Genomic DNA, 26,228 nt, shown 5'->3' with positions numbered 1-26,228 from the left:
TCTACAATTAGGAGCTGTGAGTTCAATAGGACTCTGAGACTGCATACCAGATCTGTCTGGAGGAGGGCTGCCCCACTCAGAACCAAGGATGGAAAATCCAGGGTATTCGGACATTCACAGTCACTCAGTCTTGCCAGATTTGAATTTAAGCCTGTTCCTCTCCATCCAGATCTTGAATACCTTCAGGCACTGGAACAAGATCTCAACAACATTATTTAGTCAACCCAGAGTCAAGGCGTACAACTGGGGATTATCACCATATTGATGATGCCTGTTCCTGTGTTGACAGATGACCTCCTTCAGTGGGTTCATTTATATGTTAAATAGGAAGTGCAAACTCTGTATCACTCTGCAAGTCATGGGACCCAGGCTAGACCTCTCTCCCCTTGTCAGCACTGACTGGAACCAGTTGCAGAGTAAGAAGGAACCCCCATAACACTGTGACTCCCACTCCTATTCCTCACAGTAGTTCCAGAAGGATATTGTGATAGATAGAATCGAAGGCCGGTGAGGAATCAAGGAAGAAACAGGACACCACCATCCCAGATTTATTCAGGAAAACTGGCACAATACTAACAGAAGTCTCTGACATTTTAAAACCAGTGAGAACACCTACAATACTGAGATCATGTCAGGAGTCCCATTTAACAAGTGCATATGACCAGTCACCAAACACCCTTTCTCATAAATCCCATTGATGAAGTTAAAATACAAGTAATGTGGCCCCCAAATTCTGATTACAGAGCAGAACTAGGGTTTGTGCTCCCAATTACATTTCTCTCATTCAAAAACAAATTGTTGAAATGAATAATAATTTGTTCCAGATTCTGAATAAATAGCAGAGATGGGCTCTGATCTCCAAGACTTAGCTTTCCAGACTGAATCACACAGACACGCAAATATTTTCTCCCTTAACCATAACCCTGCTGATTGCCTTACATGCCTCTACTTTCTAGTGCTGGCTGAAATATTCTCAGCACAGCCTCCCTCTCACCCTTACTCCAATTCATTTTTTTTTAACCTGCAGTTCACTAATAATCTTCTTCTTTCCTTTGAAGCATTCCTGGCCAGCTGTTTTTTCTTTTTCTTTTTTTTAAATATTGGATGGGCACTTTGTGGGTACAGTGAATGCACATTCCATGTTGCTTATTCCAGATGCTAAGTCATCATTTACACACTTCATTCATTCATTCATTCATTCATTCATTCATTCATTCATTCATTCATTTTTCAAATTTAGTCACTGCCCATCTCACTCAAAGAGCAACTCTGGGCGGTTTACAATAAAATTTACATTGTTTTCAGACTAGTCCTTCAGGTAATTGAAAAAGCTGTCAGGAAAATTCCTTTCATTAGAGGCAAAAAGGAAGGGATATAAAGCCAATTTATTTGATCAGGATTAAAATAAGAACTAGCTTTATAAAATTCTGGAAATCCATATCCATTATGGACTTTTTGTGGATACTTGGACAGAAATGACAACAGTTTTTTTTGGGGGGGGGATTTGCGATTGGATAAGGGGGAGGGATTAGGCTTAAATTGAAGAATGTAGGGAAAACCACTAGACCACTCAGGTATGACTTAGATCATATTCCTTGTGAGTACACAGTGAAGGTGATGAATAGATTTAGGGGATTAGATTTGGTAGACAGAGTGCCTGAAGAACTATGGACAGAGGTTTGTAACAGGAGGCAGCAACTAAAACCATCCCAAAGAAAAAGAAATGCAAGAAAGCAAAGTAGCTGTCTGATGAGGCTTTACAAATAGCTATGGAAAGAAGGAATGTGAAAAGCAAGGGTGAAAGGGAAAGATATAAACAACTGAATGCAGATTTCCAGAGAATAGCAAGGAGAGATAAGAAGGCCTTCTTAAATGAACAATGCAAAAAAATTGAGGAAAACAATAGAATGGGGAAGACTAGAGATCTCTTCAAGAAAATTGGAGATATCAAGGGAATGTTTTGTACAAAGATGGGCATGATAAAGGACAAAAAAGGCAGGGACCTAACAGAAGCAGAAGAGATTAAGAAGAGGTGGCAAGAATACACAGAAGAACTATACAAGAAAGATCTTAATGTCCCTGATGTCCACGCTGGTGTGGTCACTGACCTTGATCCAGACATCCTAGAGAGCGAAGTCAAGTGGGCCTTAGGAAGTATTACTAACAACAAAGCTAATGGAGATGACAGTATTCCAGCTGAGCTATTTAAAATACTAAGAGATGATGCTGTTAAAGTGCTGCGCTCAATATGTCAACAAATTTGGAAAAGTCAACAGTGACCACAGAATTGGAAAAGGCCAGTTTACGTTCTAATTCCAAAGAAGAGCAATGCCAAAGAATGCTCAAACTACCACACAGTTGCACTCATTTCACATTCTAGCAAGGTTATGCTCAAAATCCTACAAGCTAGGCTTCAGCAGTATGTGAACCGAGAACTACCAGATGTACAAGCTGGGTTTTGAAGAGGCAGAGGAACTAGAGATCAAATTGCCAACATTTGCTGGATCATGGAGAAAGCACAAGAGTTCCAGAAAAAATCTACTGCTTCACTGACTATGCAAAAGCCTTTGATTGTGTGGATCACAACAAACTGTGGCAAATTCTTAAAAAGATGGGGGTACCAGACCACCTTACCTATCTCCTGAGAAATATGTATGCGGGCCAAGAAGCAACAGTTAGAACTGGTCATGGAACAACCAATTGGTTCAAAATAGGGAAAGGAGTACGACAAGGCTATATATTGTCACCCTGCTTATTTAACTTATATGCAGAGTACATCATGAGAAATGCTGGGCTGGAAGAACCAAAAGCCAGAATTAAGATTGCAGAGAGAAATATCAACAACCTCAGATATGCAGACGATACCACCCTAATGGCAGAAAGTGAAGAAGAACTAAAGAGCCTCTTGATGAGGGTGAAAGAGGAGAGTGCAAAAGCTGGCTTGAAACTCAACATTAAAAAAACTAAGATCATGGCATCTGGACCCATCAATTCCTGGCAAATAGAAGGGGTAGAAATGGAAGCAGTAACAGACTTTATTTATCTGGGCTCCAAGGTCATTGCAGACAGAGACTACAGCCATGAAATTAAAAGACACTTGCTCCTTGGGAGGAAAGCTACGGCAAAGCTAGACAGCATATTAAAAAGCAGAGACACCACCTTGCTGACAAAGATCCGCATAATCAAAGCTATGGTTTTTCCAGTAGCAATGTATGGCTGTGAGACCTGGACCATAAGGAAGGCTGAGCGCTAAAGAATTTATGCCTTTGAATTGTGGTGCTGGAGAAGACTTTGAGGAGTCCCATGGACTGCTAGAATCCTTCAGTCAATCCTAAAGGAAATCAACCCTGACTGCTCATTGGGAGGATTGATACTCAAGCTCAAGCTCAGATACTTTGGCCACCTAATGCAAAGAGACAACTCTTTGGAAAAGACCCCGATGCTGGGAAAGATGGAAGGCAAAAGGAGAAGGGGACGGCAGTGGATGAGATGGTTAGATAGCATCACCGAAGCAATGAACATGAAATTGAACTCAGGGAGGCAGTGAAGGACAGAAGGCCTGGCATGATAAGGTTCATGGGGTCACAAAGAGTCAGACATGACTTAACGACTGAACAACAACAAAGAGGGGGAGGTTATGGGAAGAAGTGAATTATGTATCTAACCACATGGGGGGGAGGGGAAATATTAATTTGTTTGTACTTGTTGCAAGGAAGATTGGGAGTCACTTCTTTAAATATTCTTTTTTCTATCCTTTTTTTTAATGTTCTGTTCTTTTTCTTTTTGCACTTTGTATTCCTCCTCTTTTCTATTCTTTATTTCTGACTTCAGTTTGTATTATCTTTTAGTATTGTAAAATTCTTCAATAAAAAGTATTTTAAAAAAAGGCAAATTCTCTTCATTAATGAAACAAATCTTGTGTCACATTTTATTTTGATAGAAATAACTATGTCTATTGTTTCTCTTATGTAGTGAATAGTAACAGATTTAGTATATTGACATATTCTGCATATTACTATTTTCTGTGTGAGTATAGCCCAGATTATTTTCATATAGTGAACAGTTACTATTTGGATAATGTACAAAATACACATGCATTAAAATACTATGAATGTGAATTTATTCCTATATAGTATACACATCTGCCTTTAAAAGAGGTAACAGTGACCTCCTTATCATTTCTTCCAAGTATTTTAATGATATGTTTGCTTAATGCATTATTTTTGCATGATTTTAGAACCACATATCTAATGAGACAAGGTCACGCTTATGGGTTAGGAAAGTAGGTGAAAGTGTACATAACATTACAGTGAAGTTGTGTAGATTTATCTGCATTCGTCTACATTTGTTTTTCCAAATAAGAGCAGAAAGAAAAACTAAGAGTGCTTGACCTACCTTGAGACCATAGTACAAATCAACAGAATTAACTTTTCCCATTTACCACTATTTTGTCCTATAAAAATAGCCTTCTCCTTTATTGACGTTGCTATTTGACCCATAAGAAATACATAAATGTACAGATATAGTATTACTTTGGTCATGTGTATACTACTCATGATAGTTCACCAGCTACCTTGCTTGAAGAGGTAGTGGGACAGGAGTATTCATAAATCTCCTAGCATGAAATCTTTATCTTTTGAGCACTAGCAAAATGCCAAAGGATCCATCCATACAATATATGGACTGATTCAAAGATTTGCTTCATTGCATCCAACATATGGCAGAGTTGGTTGTGTACATCAGTGCCAGCTAAAGATTTCTTTATGCAGGACAAACTGCAATTACAGGGGAAAGTGTAGAAGAAGAAAATTAGTGACCTCATTATTTTCAATCTAAACCCTTTGTAATGCATCTCATCTTCAGATGAGTATAACAAAATCAATTTTGTTTGTTCTTTTGCCCTTGATTCAATGGTTTTCAGAAAACTTAGTGATATCTTTAGAGAAATCCTAGTAAAATATGATCTTTAAACAAACAAATATAAAATGGTGTGAGCAGTTTACAGTGGCTCATTAGAAATGAAAGGAAAACCCATCCATCAGTGTTTGGTACAGATGAGATATTTCACGCATGGCCAATGTCTATGCCAAACACAAAGAAGCAAAATTTTGACAATATTACTGGAATTGCCACTAGCATTAAATCCTATTGAACCATGGAGAATGAATAATAAGCAATTCCATGTAAATGTGTCATATGCAGAAGTACAGTAAAAGCTATACTTAGCTTTTTACAAAAAGCCATTAATAAAAAGTAAAGATTATATTTCTGGAAACAAGCAACTGACCCTGCCTTTGATTCAATTCGTCCTGGACTTAGAGTAAACGCAGGCATGATTACAGCTGTTTAATTTCACCATTCCTTACACCAACTGAGTCTTCCTTGCTGTTCATTTATCCAACTTTATAATGTGAGGTTTGTTTGTTTATTTGTCTATGGTGTTGGCTCAGTTGGTAACAGAACCTCTGTTTGTGACTGGTTCCTAGTGCCTTCAAACACTGTTGTCCACAATTAAAGCAGCATCGATGGCTTTCCACAATACAGTACTTACAGTATAACTACCAGCAAACTCCATACCTTAGTAAGCTTTGGAGCAGCCACTGCTATTCTATGAACAGTGAAAGGAATTTACTTGTTCTGTAGATCTCCATCATTTGACGCCATTTGACAAATTCTATTTTTGAATGAACAGGGAGAGCCCAGCCAACATTAATACCACAACCACCAATGTTTTATAGATTATTAAGATATGATACCATTGTATTAAATCCATCTGCACTATGCTTAAAAAAAAAAAACAGCAACAACAAATGGCTGTTGTTGATAAATTTCCTAGTAAATAATCTTAAACCTGACTGTAAAAGGAAATAGTCATGAAAAGGAACTTCACATGTAGTTGAGAACTGGAAAAAAAAATGAAATAAAATGAAATGCTAGTAGCTTGAAGAACTTTCAATCAAATGGTTGATGAAAAGTTTGAAGCTGGATTTTATTTTTTTATTTTTTTATTTAATAGTACTGTGAACAGAGGTTAGTAACAAGGTTTTCTTGAGTATACTGAAGACGTGATTTGGAAAGACCATGTCCAAATCCATGGCTAGCTTCTATTCCATTGTATTCCATTGTATTCCATTCCATAGTATTCCATTCCATAGTAATCATATTACCAGCTTCTTTATCTGAAAATACTGGAAGGAGGGGAGAATCTAGAAGAAGACAGATTTCCAGGAATATTTAAGTCTCTACCACTTTTTAAAATTGAAAACAAACAAATAAAACACATGCTGAGAGTGATACCACCATACCTGGACCTAAAGCAACAGCAGAAAAAGTGACATGTCCCTTAAATCAATTTTCCCCTACCATGGCGTGGACCAACTCTCACACAGCATGCCTGGGAATTGATGTCTCTGCTTCTGAAGGACATTCAGGTAGGAGAAGGTTGAGATATGCAGGAATAGCAATAGGGTCGCAGTCACTGTCTAATCTAGTATACTGGCCCTAACAATACAAATGAATGACCATTTTGTTGAAGGCTGGAAATTAATAGGCTCTCTCTGCTATTGATTTAGTTCAAGTAGATATTTCTTCTGTAAGAGTCGCTTTGTGTGAAATGGGTGGCTACATAAATGTGACATATAAATAAAATAAAATAAAATAAAATAAAATAAAATAAAATAAAATAAAATAAAATAGCATAATTTATGCCTGCAAGGAAAGACGGTTCTCCTCTGCTTCTGAAGGCAGGACTACAATGGGCAGAAATTGCAAGGGAATATTCTTAATAGTTATAGCTGTTGAGCAGTGGAACAGACTACTTCAAGACATGTTGAGTCTCTTGAGAGATTTAAGCAGAAGCTTGACAGGCTTTGTGGGTAGGACAACATGCACTGTGTATTCTGCACTGAACCAAGGGTTGGACTAAAACTGCTTCACAAAACTGACACCCTCCAGATGTATTGCTGGTTAGCAATTATGGAAATTGTACACCTGGAGATTGTCATGTTGGGAGAAGCCTGGATTATAAGATCCAGTATTCTCTTCTATCTTGATAATGCGACAATATGGGAGTGGTTTATGATAATGACTGATTAAAATTATGGAATCAGATGTTGCTGGCCTGAAAAATTGGTGACAACTTAATGTCATTTTGTAGAGGTTGGTATTTTCATGCTCCTCTATATTGTTGCACACCTCATGCTCTATGTCATGGAATCTACTTGGAAATAGTCAAGTAAAAATTTTAGAATAAGTCCAATGGAAACATGTGGAATAATAATCCTAAACATTTCTAGGAAGTTCAGGGGCTGAAACTAAATGGCACTGATTTTCTGTTAAATATTAAACTATTTTAGAGGGCATTCTTTTAGACATATTTTCATTTCCCCCCTTTTTTTTCTTCCTATTTATTGTTATTTTCTGTTTTCTGTTTATGTTGTTGGGATATCCCCCTTCAGGATTTTAATCAGGCTGTAGTTGTTTTATCTTATTCTATGTATTCTATATTCCATGTAAGCTGCAGGGAGTCATTTTATTGTAGTAGCATAGAAATGCGATAAATAAATAGCCCCTTCTTTAGAAAAATGCATACTGAATACAGTGGTACCTCGGGTCACGAACGCTTCTGTTCACGAACAATTCGGTTCACAAACAGCACCGTTCGCAAAATTTTGCTTCCGTTCGCGAACTCTGCATCGGGTGACGAACAGGATCCGTGGCCATTTTCCCTGCCGTGACACGTGGTCGTGGCTTCCTGTAGGGAGGGGGACTCTCCCTCCAAACAATAACCGCCTCCCCACCTGCCTTCCTGTCCTCCACGCCAGAAGTCGCCTCAAGCAAGGTTAGCAATCTCTCTCTTCATATTGTACTGTACTTTGTTTCATATTTTTGTGGTTTTAAAAAAAATACATATGGTTCAGAATGGATTAACCGTATTTACATTGAACCTTATGGGAAAATTTGATTCGGGTCGCAACCAAAATCGGTTGACGACCAAATTCGTAGGGGTCAGAACGGATTAACAGTATTTACATTGAACCTTATGGGAAAATTTGATTCGGGTCGCAACCAATTCGGGTCGCGACCAGAGTCATGGAGGTCGTGACCCGAGGTACCACTGTAATTATGAATGTTATCAATAATATGTGTAATGAACTTAAAGAAGTCATTAAGGATGAATGTGAAAAGAGATTGTCAAAGTTGAAGAAACAGAAGAAAGCAAATAGGTTGTTACAACAAACCATGGAAATTTTGGGAGGAGAAATGATAAAAGTTTGTTTGTATCTGCTATAAAGAAGATCAGAAGCTGCATCTTCGTCTTTTCTTTTCTTTACTTTCTTAATCTGTACAGTTTCTAGAACTTTTTCTTTTATATTCTTTTTCTACTTTCTCTTTATATACTCTTTTTTGTTTATCTTTTAATTATGTAAAAAAATTCAGTAAAAAATAAATATATATATATATAAAAAGAACAAGCCATGGAAATTGTCAAGAAGAGAAGAGAACCCTAAGTCAAGAAAGACAAAAATCTCATGAAGAAATTTAACAAAGTTTTATAGATTATTAGAAGAGACAAGAAGCAGTATTACAACATCTGGTTATCACCAAGTTGGAAGGCTACAGTAATTGATGGAATACCCCAAAAAATATAACCAGAAAAAGGAGAAGAATCAGTAAAGTTCTAACCAAGCTATGCCAGCAAATCTGGAGAACAATACAGTAGCCAACAGATTGGAAGAGGTCAATCTACATTCCAATCCCTCAAAAGGGAGACTTAACAGAGTGTGCAAACTATTGTACAATGTCCTTTATTTCACATACTAGCACACAATGCAGATTGGAGCCTTACATGGAAGAAGAGATGGCAGATGTATAAGTCTGCTGAAGAACATGAGACATTATTTCTGATGCATGCTGGATAATTGAGAAAGCCAAAGAACACCAAAAGATCAGCCATCAATAGACACATAGAGATAGACCACACTTACACAACATTCAAAAGAGAATATTAAAAAAAGGTAAGAAGGAAACAAAAAGACCAGTACACATCCTCTCCAGCAACCAACACCCAGATAAGCAGGGATTAACACCAGACAAACAATCAAGGAGAAACACTGGCAGAACAAGCTACTGTCTATATTCAGAGAGCAAACCCCACACTCACTAGCACTGATGATGTTATCTAGTTGGGTAATAAAACATCAGCAAGCAACCAAGCTCAGAGTATACCAACAACTTCACAATACCAAAAGGAGTCAGTATGTGCTTAATTAATTATAGAAAGCCCTTTTGTACTGGTGATCACATCAAATTGTGGGATGTATTTAGAAAAATGGGAATCCCAGAAGGCCAAACTAATAACAACAGGTACAACAACTAGCCTTAGAATTAACAATGAAGTTATTTAAGTAGTAGATAGCTTCTGCCTTATAGAATTAATCATCAACAGTAAAGGAACAAGCAGTCAGGAAATATGCCACAGAGCCATGAAGGCCTTGGAAAAGATATTCAGATAATGTAATGTGTCTATACCTACAAAGATCAGAATCATGCAAGCCATGATATTCCCTGTGATAGTCTCTGGAAGCATAAGTTGAACTTTGAAGAAGCAGGATAAGAACAGCATTGACACTTTTGAACTTTGGTATTGAAGAAGACTTGTGAGAATACCATGGACAGCCAAGGAAAGAAACAAATGGATTGTCAAAGAAATCAGCCCAGGGTTCTCACTCGAGGCACAAATGACCAGGCTCAAATTATCTTACTTTATTTATATACATTATTTATATATATTATTTGAAGACCCAGCTCTCTGGAAAAGGCTCTAATGCTGGGAAAGGTGGAAGGAAAGAGAAGAAGACGATGTCCAGTAGGTGGACGGATTTAGTTACAGTGGTGATGAGTGAATCGTTGCAAGACCTGAAATACCAGGTTAGGGAAAGTTCACCATGGGGAAAACCTATCTATGTGGTTGCTAAGAATTGACACTGATTTAATCACATATAATCAATCAATTAACAATCAAGCATCAGTAATAACTGGTGTATCACATTATTTTGTTTCCCCAATTATCTTAACCTGCAATTTAACTTTAGCAAAACAACTAACAAATAACTCCATTCAAAAATTTTGTCCAAGGAAAATGTGTGTATTTAGGAAATGAATATATAGGAACTGCAAATATTTCCTTACTTCAGAAATGGTTTTTTGTAAGACTATATCACTAATATGAATTTATTTCAATATCATTTCCATTCTCCATGTACTAACAGATAATTGATTTTTACTTTACAGTCAACTGGTTCTGGGGTGCATTTTAAATTGTTCTTTTATGTTAGATCAATAAGTATTCTAGAAAACATTTATTGCAAACAATGCATTACTAAATAGCTGCTATTTTTAAAAGAAGAAGCTTTCTTTTTTACTATGCAAAGAAGAGCACTCCCATTCAGAATGTGCAATTATCATATTGGCCTTCATTAAATGTCTCTTTAGCAACAGAAGTTTTCAAAAGGAGGCCTTAATCTCCAAATTCCACAAAGTGAAAGGAAAAAACAAAAACCCTCCATGTATAAAAAGCTTGCATGTGCATAAGGATCATTTTTTGGTTTGGATTTTTTTCCTTTTGCTCCCCCTCATTTTAATTTCTTGAAGGAACAGCACACTCACTAGGTGACTCTGGGCAGTGACAATTCTGTTGGAAAATTTCTGAAATTTCCTAAATTTCCAGTTTACTTTGTACCCACTCTCAATCAATTGCAACAACCACATCATAGCAACCATACACACCATTCTGTTCAGCTAGCAAAATGTAACTTGACATTTATTTATTAAGCATCAGCAAACATCAAAACAAGTGAATTGACAAAATGGGACAAAGGCAGGCAAAACACACACACACACACACACACAGAGAGAGAGAGACAGAGAGACAGATGAATAAGAGGCAAGAGATAAAAAGGGCAAAGGATTTAATAGCAATCTACATTTTTAGTATCTGTATAATCAAAAGGCACAGAACTTTCCTAAGCATTGGAAACAATACTGTGGGTAATTAGTATGGGCAGTTGCAAAGGGAGTGGACTTTGATTATTCCAGCCTTAGCCCTTTTATGTACACAACAGTAGCAGAATAGAAATAAAATGTAGGATACTAGGTGATTCCTCCTCTGTTTTGCATCATGAAGGGAACAGTTTGGTAGATGGAGATGATGTTTCCAACAAGTTCAAACTCCCTGATAGGCTATCATAGTGCAGAAAAATAAGAAGAGGAAGGAGTATGTACACCACCTGGAATTCAATGAAAGGCAGGATATGAGTTTAAAAAATCAGTCAGTCAATACCATTGAAATGGTAGGTCCTTTAGAAAATTTTGCTTAATATTTCTGCTGACATATATAGCCAAACACAAATTAGCAGGGAGTCTGCCTGCCTGCCTGCCTGCCTGCCTATCTACAAGTGGGGCAAAGAAGTATTTAGTCAGCCACCAATTATGCAAGTTCTCCCACTTAAAAAGATGAGAGAGGCCTGTAATTTTCATCATAGGTATACCTCAACTATGAGAGACAAAATGGGAAAGAAAATCCAGAAAATCACATTGTCTGATTTTTAAAGAATTTATTTGCAAATCATGGTGGAAAATAAGTATTTGGTCAATATCAAAAGTTCATCTCAATGCTTAGTTATATATCCTTTGTTGGCAATGACAGAGGTCAAATGTTTTCTGTAAGTCTTCACAAGGTTTTCACACACTGTTGCTGTATTTTGGCCCATTCCTCCATGCAGATCTCCTCTAGAGCAGTGATGTTTTGGGGCTGTCGCTGGGCAACACGGACTTTCAAGTCCCTCCAAAGGTTTTCCATGGGGTTGAGATCTGGAGACTGGCTAGGCCACTCCAGGACCTTGAAATGCTTCTTACGAAGCCACTCCTTCGTTGCCCGGGCGGTGTGTTTGGGATCATTGTCATGCTGAAAGACCCAGCCACGTTTCATCTTCAATGCCCTTGCTGATGGAAGGAGGTGTTCACTAAAAATCTCACGATACATGGCCCCATTCATTCTTTCCTTTACACGGATCAGTCGTCCTGGTCCCTTTGCAGAAAAACAGCCCCAAAGCATGATGTTTCCACCCCCGTGCTTCACAGTAGGCATGGTGTTCTTTGGATGCAACTCAGCATTCTCTCTCCTCCAAACACGACGAGTTGAGTTTAGACCAAAACGTTCTACTTTGGTTTCATCTGACCATATGACATTCTCCCAATCCTCTTCTGGATCATCCAAATGCTCTCTAGCAAACTTCAGACGGGCCCGGACATGTACTGGCTTAAGCAGGGGGACATGTCTGGCACTGCAGGATTTGAGTCCCTGGCGGCGTAGTGTGTTACTGATGGTAGCCTTTGTTACTTTGGTCCCAGCTCTCTGCAGGTCATTCACTAGGTCCCCCCGTGTGGTTCTGGGATTTTTGCTCACCGTTCTTGTGATCATTTTGACCCCATGGGGTGAGATCTTGCGTGGAGCCCCAGATCAAGGGAGATTATCAGTGGTCTTGTATGTCTTCCATTTTCTAATTATTGATTAGAATATTTCTTGATTTCTTTTCAGTTGATTTCTTCACACCAAGCTGCTTGCCTATTGCAGATTCAGTCTTCCCAGCCTGGTGCAGGTCTACAATTTTGTTTCTGGTGTCCTTCAACAGCTCTTTGGTCTTGGCCATAGTGGAGTTTGGAGTGTGACTGTTTGAGGTTGTGGACAGGGGTCTTTTATACTGATAACAAGGTCAAACAGGTGCCATTACTACAGGTAACGAGTGGAGGACAGAGGAGCCTCTTAAAGAAGTAGTTACAGGTCTGTGAGAGCCAGACATCTTGCTTGTTTGTAGGTGACCAAATACTTATTTTCCACCATGATTTGCAAATAAATTCTTTAAAAATCAGACAATGTGATTTTCTGGATTTTTTTCCTCATTTTGTCTCTCATAGTTGAGGTATACCTATGATGAAAATTACAGGCCTCTCTCATCTTTTTAAGTGGGAGAACTTGCACAATTGGTGGCTGACTAAATACTTTTTTGCCCCACTGTATCTATCTATCTATCTATCTATCTATCTATCTATCTATCTATCTATCTATCTATCTATCTATCTATCTATCTATCATGTCTTAAAGACTTTTCAGAAAATACAGTGTTAGGTTGGTGGATAGGAAAAGGGTCTTCTTCCTTTCCTTTCTCTTTATTCTTCCTACTTTCTTCTCCTGAGGCCTGGGAGCTGTAAGAATGTCATCCTTTCCAAAGGGCAGAGCTAAGTTCTCTGACTAACTTCATGAAGTCGGCTTCATAACCAATGGCTAAAGTGACTGGGTTTACACACATCGTTTCACATGTTTCACAACTGCCCCATTTCTCCTTTTCAAAGTGTTCATGTTTTTACGTCTACTTTTATGATATACATTTTCAGACACGTTTGTCCCTTTTCAGACATGTCAGTTTGCAGCTTGGATGACAAATTTGCTGTTTCAACATGAAATATCTACCCAGGGTCTAAAAGCTTGGCTAATTGAGAAGTTTAATAAATCTTGCTAACACATGAGTTTCATCTTTCCCCACAAAATGTGAAAAAGTTTGCTTCTTTTCTATTAATTCAAAAAACATTTTATGTCTCTGAAGTTGTGTTTTGACAAGTGTCTCAACTAAGCAAAAATAGGAATAACTATGGTAGTGGCTGTCTAGAAACCTTGTGATTCCCTCTCATTTCTTCTACTTTGCTTCATGAAGAAACATTGTGATTCTACACCTGTTTCTATGTCTGTCCTGTGACATCTTCTACAGAATTTTCTTCCTCCTGAAGAATAGTAAAACTTTCTTTTCTTTTCTTTTCTTTTCTTTTCTTTTGTATTGCAGGTCTTCTCTGCTCTTCCCTCATTCTTCTTCAAAGTTTTGAATCTACTTTTTCACTTATCTTTTTGACCTCTCTTAAAACATCTTCCAGTTATCATTAATATTACAGCAATCTTTAAAGAGCCCTGCTTGATTTTAAAACGCAGCTTCATAGATCTCCAGACAAGGAATTTTCATTTGCAATGTCATGAATTAAACAAATGGCTTAATTCAGCAATATGGAAGAAAAATGTTGTTGTACTCGGATAACAATGTCAGACACATAAAGCCATCTCCCCTTGAACACCTTTTGGCCTTTTCAGGTTTTGTCATTGTGTGTATAAGATATATCTCTGTACATATATTTTATTTACTTATTCATCTAGATGGCACCAGGATACAGACTCCTGAATGCTTAGCCCCAATTTGTTTCCCTGAAACTTAAAACACATTATTCCATTAAACGTTTCTAACCCCATTTTGTTATTATTAATATTATTAACTGGTGATAATAAATGGGTGATGTGGAGATTTCAATTTTTGGGATTTGGGCTACAAGTCAATTGGAGATCAATCAGATGTGAAGCAGTTTTCTGAACTGTTGAAATAGTCTGTGTATCTCTCTCTAAAACAGAATGTTGTAAAATATATTAAAAATGTTCCAAGGGGGGGGGGTCTTAGCTAAAAGGGGGTAGGGAATATTAATAATTTACTTGATAGCAGGATGCATATAAACTTTGCAATACTTTTTGAATTGTCAAGCAGAAGGTATTTTATTGTTTAAAAATAACAAAATGCTACTGATCATATGGATACTTTTTATACTAGTTTTCTCTAAAAGTAGAATACAATTAAATTCAAGTTTAGGAATAGCAATACTGTGAAGTTCTATTATAATAAAATCTAAATACCTAATTTTCTGGTAGTCTGCCTCGTCAAAGGGTAATATTTGGAATAGATTATTGAACAATTTAGAATATAATTTAAAGTATATCCCTATCATAAATCAGCTTCCTTATTTGGAGTTAGATAACAGTTGAACTTTATCCAGTTTATTGTCAAGTAGTCTAACAAGTGCCTTACTGGAATTATGTAGCAATCAGATCTCTTTCATAGAAACAAATGAGGAACATTTAATGAATATCTCTGAAAATATTTAGTTAAGATTGGTTATGATCTTCTTGTTGCTGACAATACAGTTCAGGAACTGGAATATTGACTTATATATTTTTATTGGGTTGTTTCATTTTGCTTTCAAATCCACATGACTATCTACATGATTTTCCTGCAGTTGCTGCTTGACAAAGATGTGTAAGTCCTTCTTATATATCTATAGTTTGTACATTATCGGTATGCCAACTTTTATGGATACTTTGTTTATGACAATTATTGTACAATGTTAACAAGCCATAGCAACCATTTAGTTGGTTAGTTAATTTATAGGCTGCCTAACCCCATATACATGACTCTGGGAGGCTCACAATTAAAACAGAATAAAAACAGTAAAAGAAAACCAGAGTTAAAAAGAACAAAAGTAACATAAAAATAGCAGCCAAGAAGATGCACAACCACTCAAACAAGTTCACCCATGCTATTAGGACCCCAGGCTCAAAAGCAAAGCCAGGTTTTTATAGCCCTGTGAAAGGCTAGCAGGATTGGGCCAGTCTAACCTCAGGGGGGATGATGTTTGAGAGGGTGGGTACCCCAGCAGAAAAGACTGTTCTCCTGGGTCCTGACAGATGACACTCTCTCACAGATGGGACCTGGAGCCTGCCTTTCCTGTCAGATCTAACAGGACAGGAAGACATTGCTGTGGAGAGACAGCCCTGTAAGTAAGCTGGCCCCAAGCCATTAAGGGCTTTAAAGGTAACCACCAGCACCTTGAATTGTACCTGGAAGCATAGTGGTAGCCAACGCAGCTTGTGGAGCAGAAATGTAACATGCACTGAATGGCTGGCACCCATAACTGCCCACTCTGCCACATTTTGCACCAGCTGAAGCCTCCAAATACTGTTCAAGGGCAGCCCTATGTACAGTACATTGAAGTAATCCACTGAAGGTTGTAAATCACATGACTGTAGAGAGCTGTGACATCATAATTGTGAGCCAGTCATCAAGTGCCCCAAGTGTGATCACATGACCATGGGGATGCTGTGATGGCTGGAACTTTGAGAACCATTCATAAGTACCACTCATTCAGTGCCATTGTAACTTCAAACAGTTGCTGAATGAATGGTCATTAAGTGAGGACTACATGTACTGGTCTCTTCCATAGATTTGGTACTTAGATAATTGAGCAATATTCCTGTCAACAGGTTACTGTGGCACAGGACAAAAGTTGGTGAGAATTAATCTGCATGGAACCTAACAAAAAGAATGCTGAGAGAAGCAGACATCATCATGCAATTACAAATTCATGCTATTTCTATGCATACAATTTAGAACAGGTGAATTGTGGCTAAAGATTGCACATTCAGTGTTCATTTGTATAGGAATGTGACATTGCCCTGATCTGAATTAGTTTTCAGATATATTTCCTATGGGTAGTTAAAGTGTATAATTAGGGTTTATTGTACCTTGATTAAGCAGCTATTGAGATTCATGGGACTTCTGGGGAAGAAATGGCAAACTGAAGATGGCCCCCCTAAAAGCAGAGCAGAAGACCACAGCAGAATAAAGAGCTGGCGAGTAGACCGGCTCTTTGTAATTTCTTTCAGAACAAGGAAAGGACTTGAGATCACCTACAAGTGCTCCATATAGTTGCTCTTCATGAGGAGACTTCAGGACAGTGGTCTCCAGCAGATTTAAAGCTCTGGGAGATGAGGGAATAGCTATCTTGTTCAAGCCATGGTTGGTGCCTTTAAGGACACTGGGTTCACATGCTTCCTTTTCTAATCACTTTTGGAAATTGCTTGTTAACTACTTTTCAGCTATTAGGAAACTTTGGATCAACAGGTTTTACAGCACAGGGTGACTTTCCTTCAATTCTTAGTGAAAGAAGTTTTAAATACAAGTTTAAGGACTTAAAATTTTCAATCTGGAATAAACAGCAAAAAGGTGATAAGAACTTTGATTTTAGAAAATTACAAATGGACTAAGGGTCCAGATAACTTTGAAATAAGATTTTGGAGTTAATTATAAGAATCCTTCCTATGGGAAAATACTGTTGTTTTGAATTTTTTTTTTTTTAATGATAGAATGGGACTTTGAAGGTTGGACACTAGAAGGAACTAAGATTACAATTAAAGGAGAAGAACACTTAAATTTGGCTTACTAATACTGGAGCAAAATATTTTAATATTTGACGTACAAGGATATTTTTGAGCAATAGACCCAGAAGTTAATTTTAAGAATGTCTGCCATTACAGATAGACTGCATTTAAAAGATGTTATGGAGAGGAAAAAGCTTTACCAGACAAGAGTGAGATTGATTTGAAAGTGCATTTAAAAATGACAGGCTACAAGAAGGATATGGAGAAAATATGCTACATTGGATATACAAATGAACCGGCTGATGTCTTAATAAATAAAACAGATATACAAATAACATACCAAAAGAGTGACTTGGATAACTTTCCTATACTGGATTTACAAAAGAGGCTTGTTAAAGTTTTGAGGGATTTTGTGAGAAGGGACAAAGAAATCAAGTTCTAGGACATTATTTGAAAGGATTAAAGATCAAGATTGCTAAAAGTAAAAGGAATATAGAGATGGTTTATTTGATTAAGGTTAAAATAGATCTGTTGTTATCTCTGATAACCCTTAATGGACTTTTTCTGGCTAGGACTGAACAACGAGGCTTTAAGAATTTGTTTATAAATAAGAGATGAGATATGGGAAGAAGAGATGATTTGTTGTATTTTAAGAGAAGGTGATAAGTTACTAAAATTGCTTATATTTGTCATGAAGGGAGAAGTCATTTCTTTATATATTTCTTTTCTTTTTCTTTACTATATTCTCATTTTTTCTCTTTTCTCTTTTTTCTCTTTTTTTTTCTTTCTGCACCTTCTTTTTTCTTTTTCTTTTTTCTTTTTTTTTAGTTTGTATTAGTTTTTTATCATTGTAGTTGTAATTTTTAGTGAAATTATTATTTTTTAAAAAAGAGATTCACTACTGATGAATAGGCAGATAAACTACAGCTATAAACTGTGCTGCGGGTAAGTATAGCCATAGAGGCCGTGTCTTCTTGTCTTACAAGTCATATCTTGATTGGGGCTGGGGGGGGGGGGGAATGCCATGTGGAAACTTAAAAGCCAAAATATTTATTCTTAGCCTATAAATGTTTCTAAACTTATTTAGGAGTAAGCAGCACTGTAATTCAGTTAGACTAGATATAGGCTGAAACAGATGGACATGGCTACCTATCTGAAATTTGGCTTGACTACAGTGAAATTACATTTGAGATGTTAGGCGATTCTGTGCTTAAGTTAAGGTGTAGAGACCAGGTCAGTGACTAAAATGTATACATCAATTCCCCAGAAATTTAGGGTGGATTTTTAAATTTCTTGCTTTCTAAAGATAATCATTTGGACTCATTGGTTTAAAGAATGATGAAAGGAATAATGAATTTCCATATGACCTAATACAATAGAAATATATTAGAATATGCCTCTGTGTCCATCCCCCCCCCCCCGACACACACACACACACAAACACACATTGGGTGCTGTGTCATATAGTACACAGTATATTAAGCATGTCCCTACTTACTGCTGTTACAGAAAAGAGCATAACTGGGGAAGCTATGATAAGAAATGCATAAAAAGGGGGAAATGAACCCTAAGGAATTAGAAAAGGAACAGGCAAAAGAGGGCTGAACCAATTAAATTGGAAGGAACTTATTAAACAGGAAGGAACAAAAAAGATGCATACATTCTCTAAGATTTCCTTAGAAGGCTGCAGATGCAAAGGCAGATATTTCCACTGTTATGATAATAATAGTCTCTTTCCTTTATCTCTTGCTCTCCAGCTTAATCCTATCAAATGCCTTTCTGCGTATATAGGGTCAATATCCTCTTTTATCTCGAGCTTTGCACAGAAAGTGAGACACTGGAAATACCTTGTTTGAATGATGATTTTTCTTCTTTTTAAGAAAAAGATTCTTGAAATGTGTTTCAAAAAAGGTTATTCCTTATAAATTCTGGAACTTGAAAACATATATTAGATGGATTTAAAACTTAAGTAAGAAAAAGAATGCAAGTGGATTATTGTGCCTTTGGCATATGGCAAACACAAGTTTAATATGCAAAGAGTTATTTTAAAAAGAAATTAAGAGGACAATGACCATTGAGCCTATTACTAGAATACTCTAGCAGCAAAAAATAAAATAGTAATAATACCATAAAAAAGGACAAGGGAACTTTTTTTTAAGGGTTTATACCCTCAGGTGTTACCTGTTGAGGTTACATGGTAGGCTGGGCAGAAATGGCTCAGAGACAAAAATATGTCAGAAATATTTCTCTCACTCAAGGAACAGAAGAATCATCAGAGGTTTGAGCTAATCTTTTGCAGAAGGTGTTTGAAATTATGTAACTTTAAACTTTGAGTAACCCCAAATACAGTATTTCTAAAGTTCCTTCATTATCAATTCTCATTGTTTTGCATTTCCTACTATAGTCCTATTCAGGGGAAACCCCCCCTACAAAAGATTTAGGCTTTTAAAATAAGATTTGTACACCATTTAAATGATCTATCTTTAACAATCCAGCTTTGAATATTGCATTTTGGGGGTTTGCTTTAGTCAGGGACATTCCAAAACTGGGTGGCTTTGATTTCTCCAAAACGGTGGTTCACAAAAACGCTAGATACATGCACAGGAATCCCAATATAAAATGAAAAGTTACTGAGTGATGGGTGCATAATGATATTTTAGGCAGGTGGGTAACACCCTTGAGTTTCCTCATTACTTAATTTAGATATGAATGTCCCAGCCTCCCAGTGCAGTGTTTTTTTTCCAAGTAAAAACTGCTGAATATGGAGGTGTTAATAATGAAAACAGAACAATTTAATGTATTCTGTGGTAAGGGAGTTGAATCTAATGCAAATGGCATAAGGGATTGACCTAGAAACCCGGTACTGAGAAGCAGATCTTAGACTGCTGTCTTGCATGTTTCAGCCTTGAACATTTCTTTCTGCAGAAAAGCCTGCAGTCATGGCAGACAATGTTTTGATTGATCCTTCTGTAAGCTTGGCAGAAACATCCAAATTGAAAAGCCCATTTGCTTTTGTTTATCTCCCTCCAGACCATGGAATGTAATATTGCTGTTCCAGAAGGGCTTCGTATGGTTAATTCTGTTGGCTTCTGAAAGATTGTTTTGTTCAGATCTGGCCATTTCTAAAGTAAAACATCTTCTACCACTACGAGTGGCTGATTTTGTTTGGCACGCACTTGCTGCTTTTGCTCTTCAGTTTGGGATTTTTAAAAAGGCATGGGGAATTTCCAGGGTAATAAACACTTAGTAGTTCTTTGTCTGAGCAAATAGAAATCTGACATTATTGCAGACAGCAAGCCAATGATTCGTTAAACAGTTTCAGCTGCTTTATGCAACAATAAATTGCAGCCATAACAATCTAAAGGTGAAAAACTGCATTACAGAACTGGCATTACTTAGGAATGGAAAGACATTCAAAAACAAGCAATGTAGGAATTCAGGAAAGAAGGAATTCAGTAAGGAACGAAGGAACGTTGATGAATTCCTATTCTTCTTCATGCCACTCCCAAATAAGGCTAAGTTATGAGTAAATGTTATAGGGACAATTTAGATGCTATGATTATCTGTCCAACTTTTAAAGGATGCATTTAGAAAACAGTTGGAATTGGGAGTCTATGTGATATTGCACTTAAAAAACAATCAAGCTGCCTACACTTACTGGAGGTGCTACCAATTGTGGGTATTAACCTTGTAAAGTCAATCAATGCAGCAAATGCAAGGGATCAGATAGCTCATCATGTGTTAATCTGAATTGTTAATTTGATGTGTTCTGAAATCCTTTTGAGTTTCTTTTTGTATGTATTTATTCATTTATTTGATGCATACACAATTAACAAAATAATATTTAAACTTAAAAAAAAATAGAAAAAATTAGAGAAGAGACAAGCCCAAACATATTAAAAATACAAACTAAGAAAAAAGGGGGGAAAAATCTACCTTACATTTTATACTTATCAATATTCACTGGACTACTATAATATGAGCAGTACAAAATATTATAAAATATCACAAAATCTCACAAAATCTCTGTGGTAGAAACTTATATTGCTACATCCTTTGATTATTAGAAAATGTTGCCTTTTCCATACATTTCCTACAACCAATCCTTGACATCTGGAATAATATCACATTTCCAATTTCTCAATATGATTCTTTCAGCCCCCGCCCCCCCATGCTTGATACAATCATAATTCCTGACACAAAGTCAGAATCCAAAGCTTTGGTGTATAATTCAACATCACATTAACATCTTTAATGTTTAAACATTTTCCCCATAAATCTACTTATATAAATTAGTACACTATCCCAAAAAGATATCAAATGATCTCATATGGGTCAGTGACCCTTCCAATTTTTTATAACCCAAGCAAAGAAAATCGGATGTCCATCCTTTCATATACATTATTTGGGAAGTCAAGTATACCCTAAATGCAATTTTTGATGCATCATCTTTAATCTCAGATCTCTTGATATAATTTTAATATTTCTAAGGACATGAAGCCATTGATGGAGCTTTATCAGAGCTTCCAGTTCCTTGGTTCATGTTTGAAATATTCCAGAAATGTCCACTTTAAAATATTCTTCAGCTTTTGACAGAGGTATCCAAACAGTTCTTTATGAGTCTCATTATCAAAACCCAATCTATATCCTAATGTGGCCTGAGGATTTCCCATTGCTCACACTCCTGGACATAAAACACCTTTTCTACTATATGTTGTTCTAAGCATTTGCCATGAAATAGAGAATAACTTTCCAACTTAGCCCATAAAGGGTAATATTCAACCATATGTTAATTCCACATGTGGTTGGCTGATAAAATATTGGCCCAATTATATTTTTGCAAGTCAGAAAAATTAAAGCCACCTTTCTCAGATAGTAATCTCAGTTTAGCTAGGGAAAATCTTAGTGGTCCACTATCCCAAATAAATTTCCTAAATAACTTATCAATCCAAAGAAATATTTATTTGGTATTAACTTGGGAAAACCTCTAAGAACATAAATCAAATGAGGGACAATTTTCTTTTCGGTAACATTAATTTTATTCCACAAGCTTAAAGGAATTTTAACCCATCTATTAATATCCAACTGAACCCTTTCTAAAAGTTTCAATGTATTTATTTCTACTTCACTCCAATCAATCAATCAATCAATCAATCAACTTTTGTTATTTGGCAAAACATTGTTCAATTCTAATTCTCAAATTGTAGCACCTCACAGCTATCCTGTCTTTTAAGGGGCATGAAATTCACCTGAATCTGACACATGCTGGTCATCGTTTGCTAAGCAATAGTAAGCTTGATATCAGTAGTCTTCACTAACTAACACACATATACACCAAAATGTTCTAGTTATATATTACAGAATATATCATCTGAATCAAATTAATTATTCTATTTAAGGTTCGTATTGTGTACCAGTCTTATGCCTGGAAAACTGTTTTGAGCTTTTTTTTTTTTTTTTTAGTGGAATAATGGGATATATTTTCTGTGTCTTAGAAATATATTTTTGGGATAAAAATCCTAATAAATTTGTTCTCAGTTACAAGTATAGTTTCCAGCCAATCCTGCTCATTTTGACTGTAATTTTCACAACTTTTTTTTTAATGTACAATTGCAAAGAAAAGAGTCCCTTATTTTACAACATAACATTTAACTTTTGTTTCTCTTTCCATTTTGTCAACTTTGCCTGCATAGTTGCTAAACTTCATACTGTTCATTTCATTACAAGTTTTTTTTGTCCATATATCTACATCAATTCATCTTTATCTATATCAACAGTTTGTATAGACTAACTTTTCTCTCCCTTTTTCTCCTACCTGATACAAGAATTTTATAATAATAATAATAATAATAATAATAACTATAATAATAATAATAATAATAATACCAATAATAATGAAATGTAGACTCTCACAAAAATGGATTCCTTTAGGATTCTGTAAAGCTTCAAAGCTGTAATGAATGAATGATTCATTATCAATGATTAGTTCATTACCATTGATTATCAGTGATTGATAATGAATCAATCAATTTATCCACATTGAAGATACTGATTAATCGAAGCTGGAACCTGCCTCAAAGCAGTGTATCAAATTGCAGGGTTTCAAAACACTTCATAGGTTTTTAAGGCACTTTGCAGATTTGATGGCTTTCTGTTGCTTCTGACAACAGACAGTATAATGTTGCAACCTTATTTTCATGTATGGACAATGCTGAGAAGGGAAATTGAGTGATGTGGCTGTCTGTGTGACATTGAAGCTTATTGGGAAGCTACCAGTAGCATTCTTTCTGGCCCTAGCTCAGAATCCTTGTTTTGAATAATAAAGCTATACATCATTTTGGGCCACATTATTTGAAGAGCTGCCTGTCTCATATGAAACTTCCCATGTTTGAAGGTCAACATCAAAGCCCCCTGCTTATTGGCCCAAGTATAAGAACAGCTATCATTAGAAAGAAAGTATTCTTTGTAATGACCGCTTCCTTGTGAATGAAAACAGGGACCTGCTTCAAAGCAGTGAACCCAATCAAAAGACTGTAAAGCACTTTGTCTCCTTGCAATGTGTTTTGCAGATGACATCGTTTTTGGCTGCTCGTTACAGACAGGGTGCAATGTTGCAATCTCACTTCCATTTATGGAGAAAGCTGGAGGGGGGAGGTTGAATGATTTGAAAACCTCCTTGAGATTAGCATGAGTAGCCAACCAATGAGTTCTACCACATCATTAAACTCAATGCCTACCAGGGTTATTTTGGCATGCCAAATCTAATATTGCTGTGGGCTTTACTGTCTTTGTCAGCTGTCAGCTTCTTAAACATGGCCAGCCACAAGCCTAAACTCTGCTCTCTCTTGAGTTAACAGAGTTTAGTTTTTTACTCTTCTGCTGGTTCTGCCAACACAACTGGGAGTTTTATTCAACTCTCAGTACCTTGAATAAGTGATCAAGACTGATCAGTCCAGTATATATGGACTGGAATGAAATCTTACTCTTAATTCTGCAGAAGTGAGACAGGTTTAAGTGAGCCTCTTAATAAGGAGTGGATCATTAATTTGTCAATATGCTCTGCCTAGCCTGGCACCCCATGAAAACCAGTAAGGGGGTCTTTCTCAGGACAGGCCAAGTTTGCTAACCAGGTATGTAAATCTTTTTGAAAGCTGGTTAAGGCAGCAAAGCGCACTATCCCACAAGACAATTCTTCACACCTGGCATCTCAGAATAACAAATGAAATAATGAAAACTTATTTTTAATAAGAGGTGTGTCTGTGTGTGGTTATTTAATTGTTTTTGTTTTATTTTGAGTAGGACACAAGCTGCATTGGTTCAGCACACCTTAGGATCTTTGAGGGACAATTAGAGTGCTCTATATCGTTATTAACTGTACCTTAAAGAGGTACAGGAAAAATATCCAAATATATTGTGGTAAAGCCCCAGTAATCTAGCTGAAATTTGTCCAGGTTAATGTTCTCTAAAGAGCCAGTCACTCCTGCTTTTCCAATTTATCCTACCCCCAAAAACATGCAGTTGCAGATTCTTCAGTGTTTCCTTATCAAAACCTTTAGCCAGATTTTTTTTTAAATGGAATCTCAACTCTTGCAGCAGCTTACATCAGTTTGCCCTTGAAACTCAAATCACTGTCTCAAATCCAATTATATCCTCTTTGAATCTGGAAGTTCAAACTGAATCAGGTTTGATCTGCATTGACTTGCAGCATCCATGCTGATACTAGGTAGCTGTAGGAATAAAGGACAAAATTTAATTCCCATAGCAATGAGATTGGGAGAAAAAAAAAAGGATTAGTTTTCTTCTGAACTAAATTACATTCAACATTTTGATAGCAAATACTGTATTCTTTCATTGTTATAGATGGTTAAAATCTAAAGAACTAAAGTTTAAAAGAATTAAATAACACATATAATAGAAAGGAAATACATGTACATATTATTATTTTTCTCTGCATCCTTGCTCTCAAACTTCTTGATGAATGGAACACAAAAATCTTTGAGGGGAATTTATTTTCTTTGCTGTTTAAAATTTGGGAGTGCTAAAACATACCCTAGTCTTTAGGCTCACTTTGTCTCCCCTGTTTTTGCATATGGAAGAGTTGCAGATTTCTAATTGTATGGCAGAAGGCGGAAGAGTTGATTTGTCAAATTTTTATTCAGAATAAGTTAGAAATGTCAATTGATATGGTGCCTTTTTCCAATGTATCATGGCTGTCACAGGAACACTGTGAGAGCAAAATAATAAAGGTTATCAGTGCACTGCATATTTGTGTCACATCATTAAAACTGGCCAATGCAATTTCATCTGTATTTCCTTTTACAGACTTTGCAGACATTTTTACAGCAACGAATCCAAGCTGGGTTCCAGCATCCACATATACCAAGAGATATTTGCATAGGTTATGGGGAAAGGTGGTTGGGAATCAAAGGTCGGAAGCCATTTCCAGATGTTCCATTTAAGGATTAACTGTCCATGGAAGACTCATTCTTGCAAAGAACTTAATTATAATTCAGAGGCTTCGTTCCGTGTGTAAATCCTACTCAAGCACAAAAAAAAAAAAAAAGCCCTTTGAAATGGGCTTTGAAGTTCTGACCCAGAATCTAACAGCTAAGATTTTTACTATTACTTTACATTTTATTAGTGGCTTTCATTTTGTTTGTAGAATCAGTTCGGAGTGCTGATCAAAATGCTAAAACCATTCTCACTAGTGGATTAGGGTAGACAGAGGATTACCTTTTTCCTCACACATCTGACCATCAGCAGTTCAGTATCCCTGCTTTCAGGGGACCTTCAGGTAGCTTTTGGAGACCAGTTGTGGTTTGCTGCTTCAGTAAGGTTCTTCCTTCATTTTTGCATTTACTTGGCCTATTGGCATCATATTTCAGCTCCCCGTTAAGCATATCTGCTTACTCAAGACTTTTATGGCAATGCATGTTACACTCTATTATCTAAGTATTTGTTTCTAGGCAGTGTTATCCCATTTTATTCATTTAGGCAGCTTCATTCATCTTATTGTTGATTTTTATCATGATTTAAATTGTATTTGTAAGTCACCTTGCGGTCTGTAATTTGGAAGGGCTGGATGTACATAATTTTGTTGCATATATAACATATATAATATTTGCAGCATACATAATGTGCAGTC

At 36.5% G+C, this 26,228-nt stretch overlaps 1 protein-coding gene across 1 annotated transcript in view; it reads left to right on the top strand.

Annotated features, from left to right (window-relative positions):
* EYS (EGF-like photoreceptor maintenance factor) overlaps positions 1 to 26,228 on the top strand; it is a 507,483-nt gene that overhangs the window by 13,600 nt on the left and 467,655 nt on the right. The gene's annotated exons all lie outside the window — the stretch shown is intronic.

Source organism: Python bivittatus, unplaced genomic scaffold (assembly GCF_059951505.1).
Source record: "Python bivittatus isolate LINGU-HERP-01145 unplaced genomic scaffold, Pbiv_v1 ctg000020_np1212, whole genome shotgun sequence".
In the NCBI taxonomy this organism is placed as follows: Eukaryota; Metazoa; Chordata; class Lepidosauria; order Squamata; family Pythonidae; genus Python; species Python bivittatus.
The sequence above is the reverse complement of the archived record's forward strand: the minus strand, read 5'-3'. Positions and strand labels throughout refer to the sequence as shown.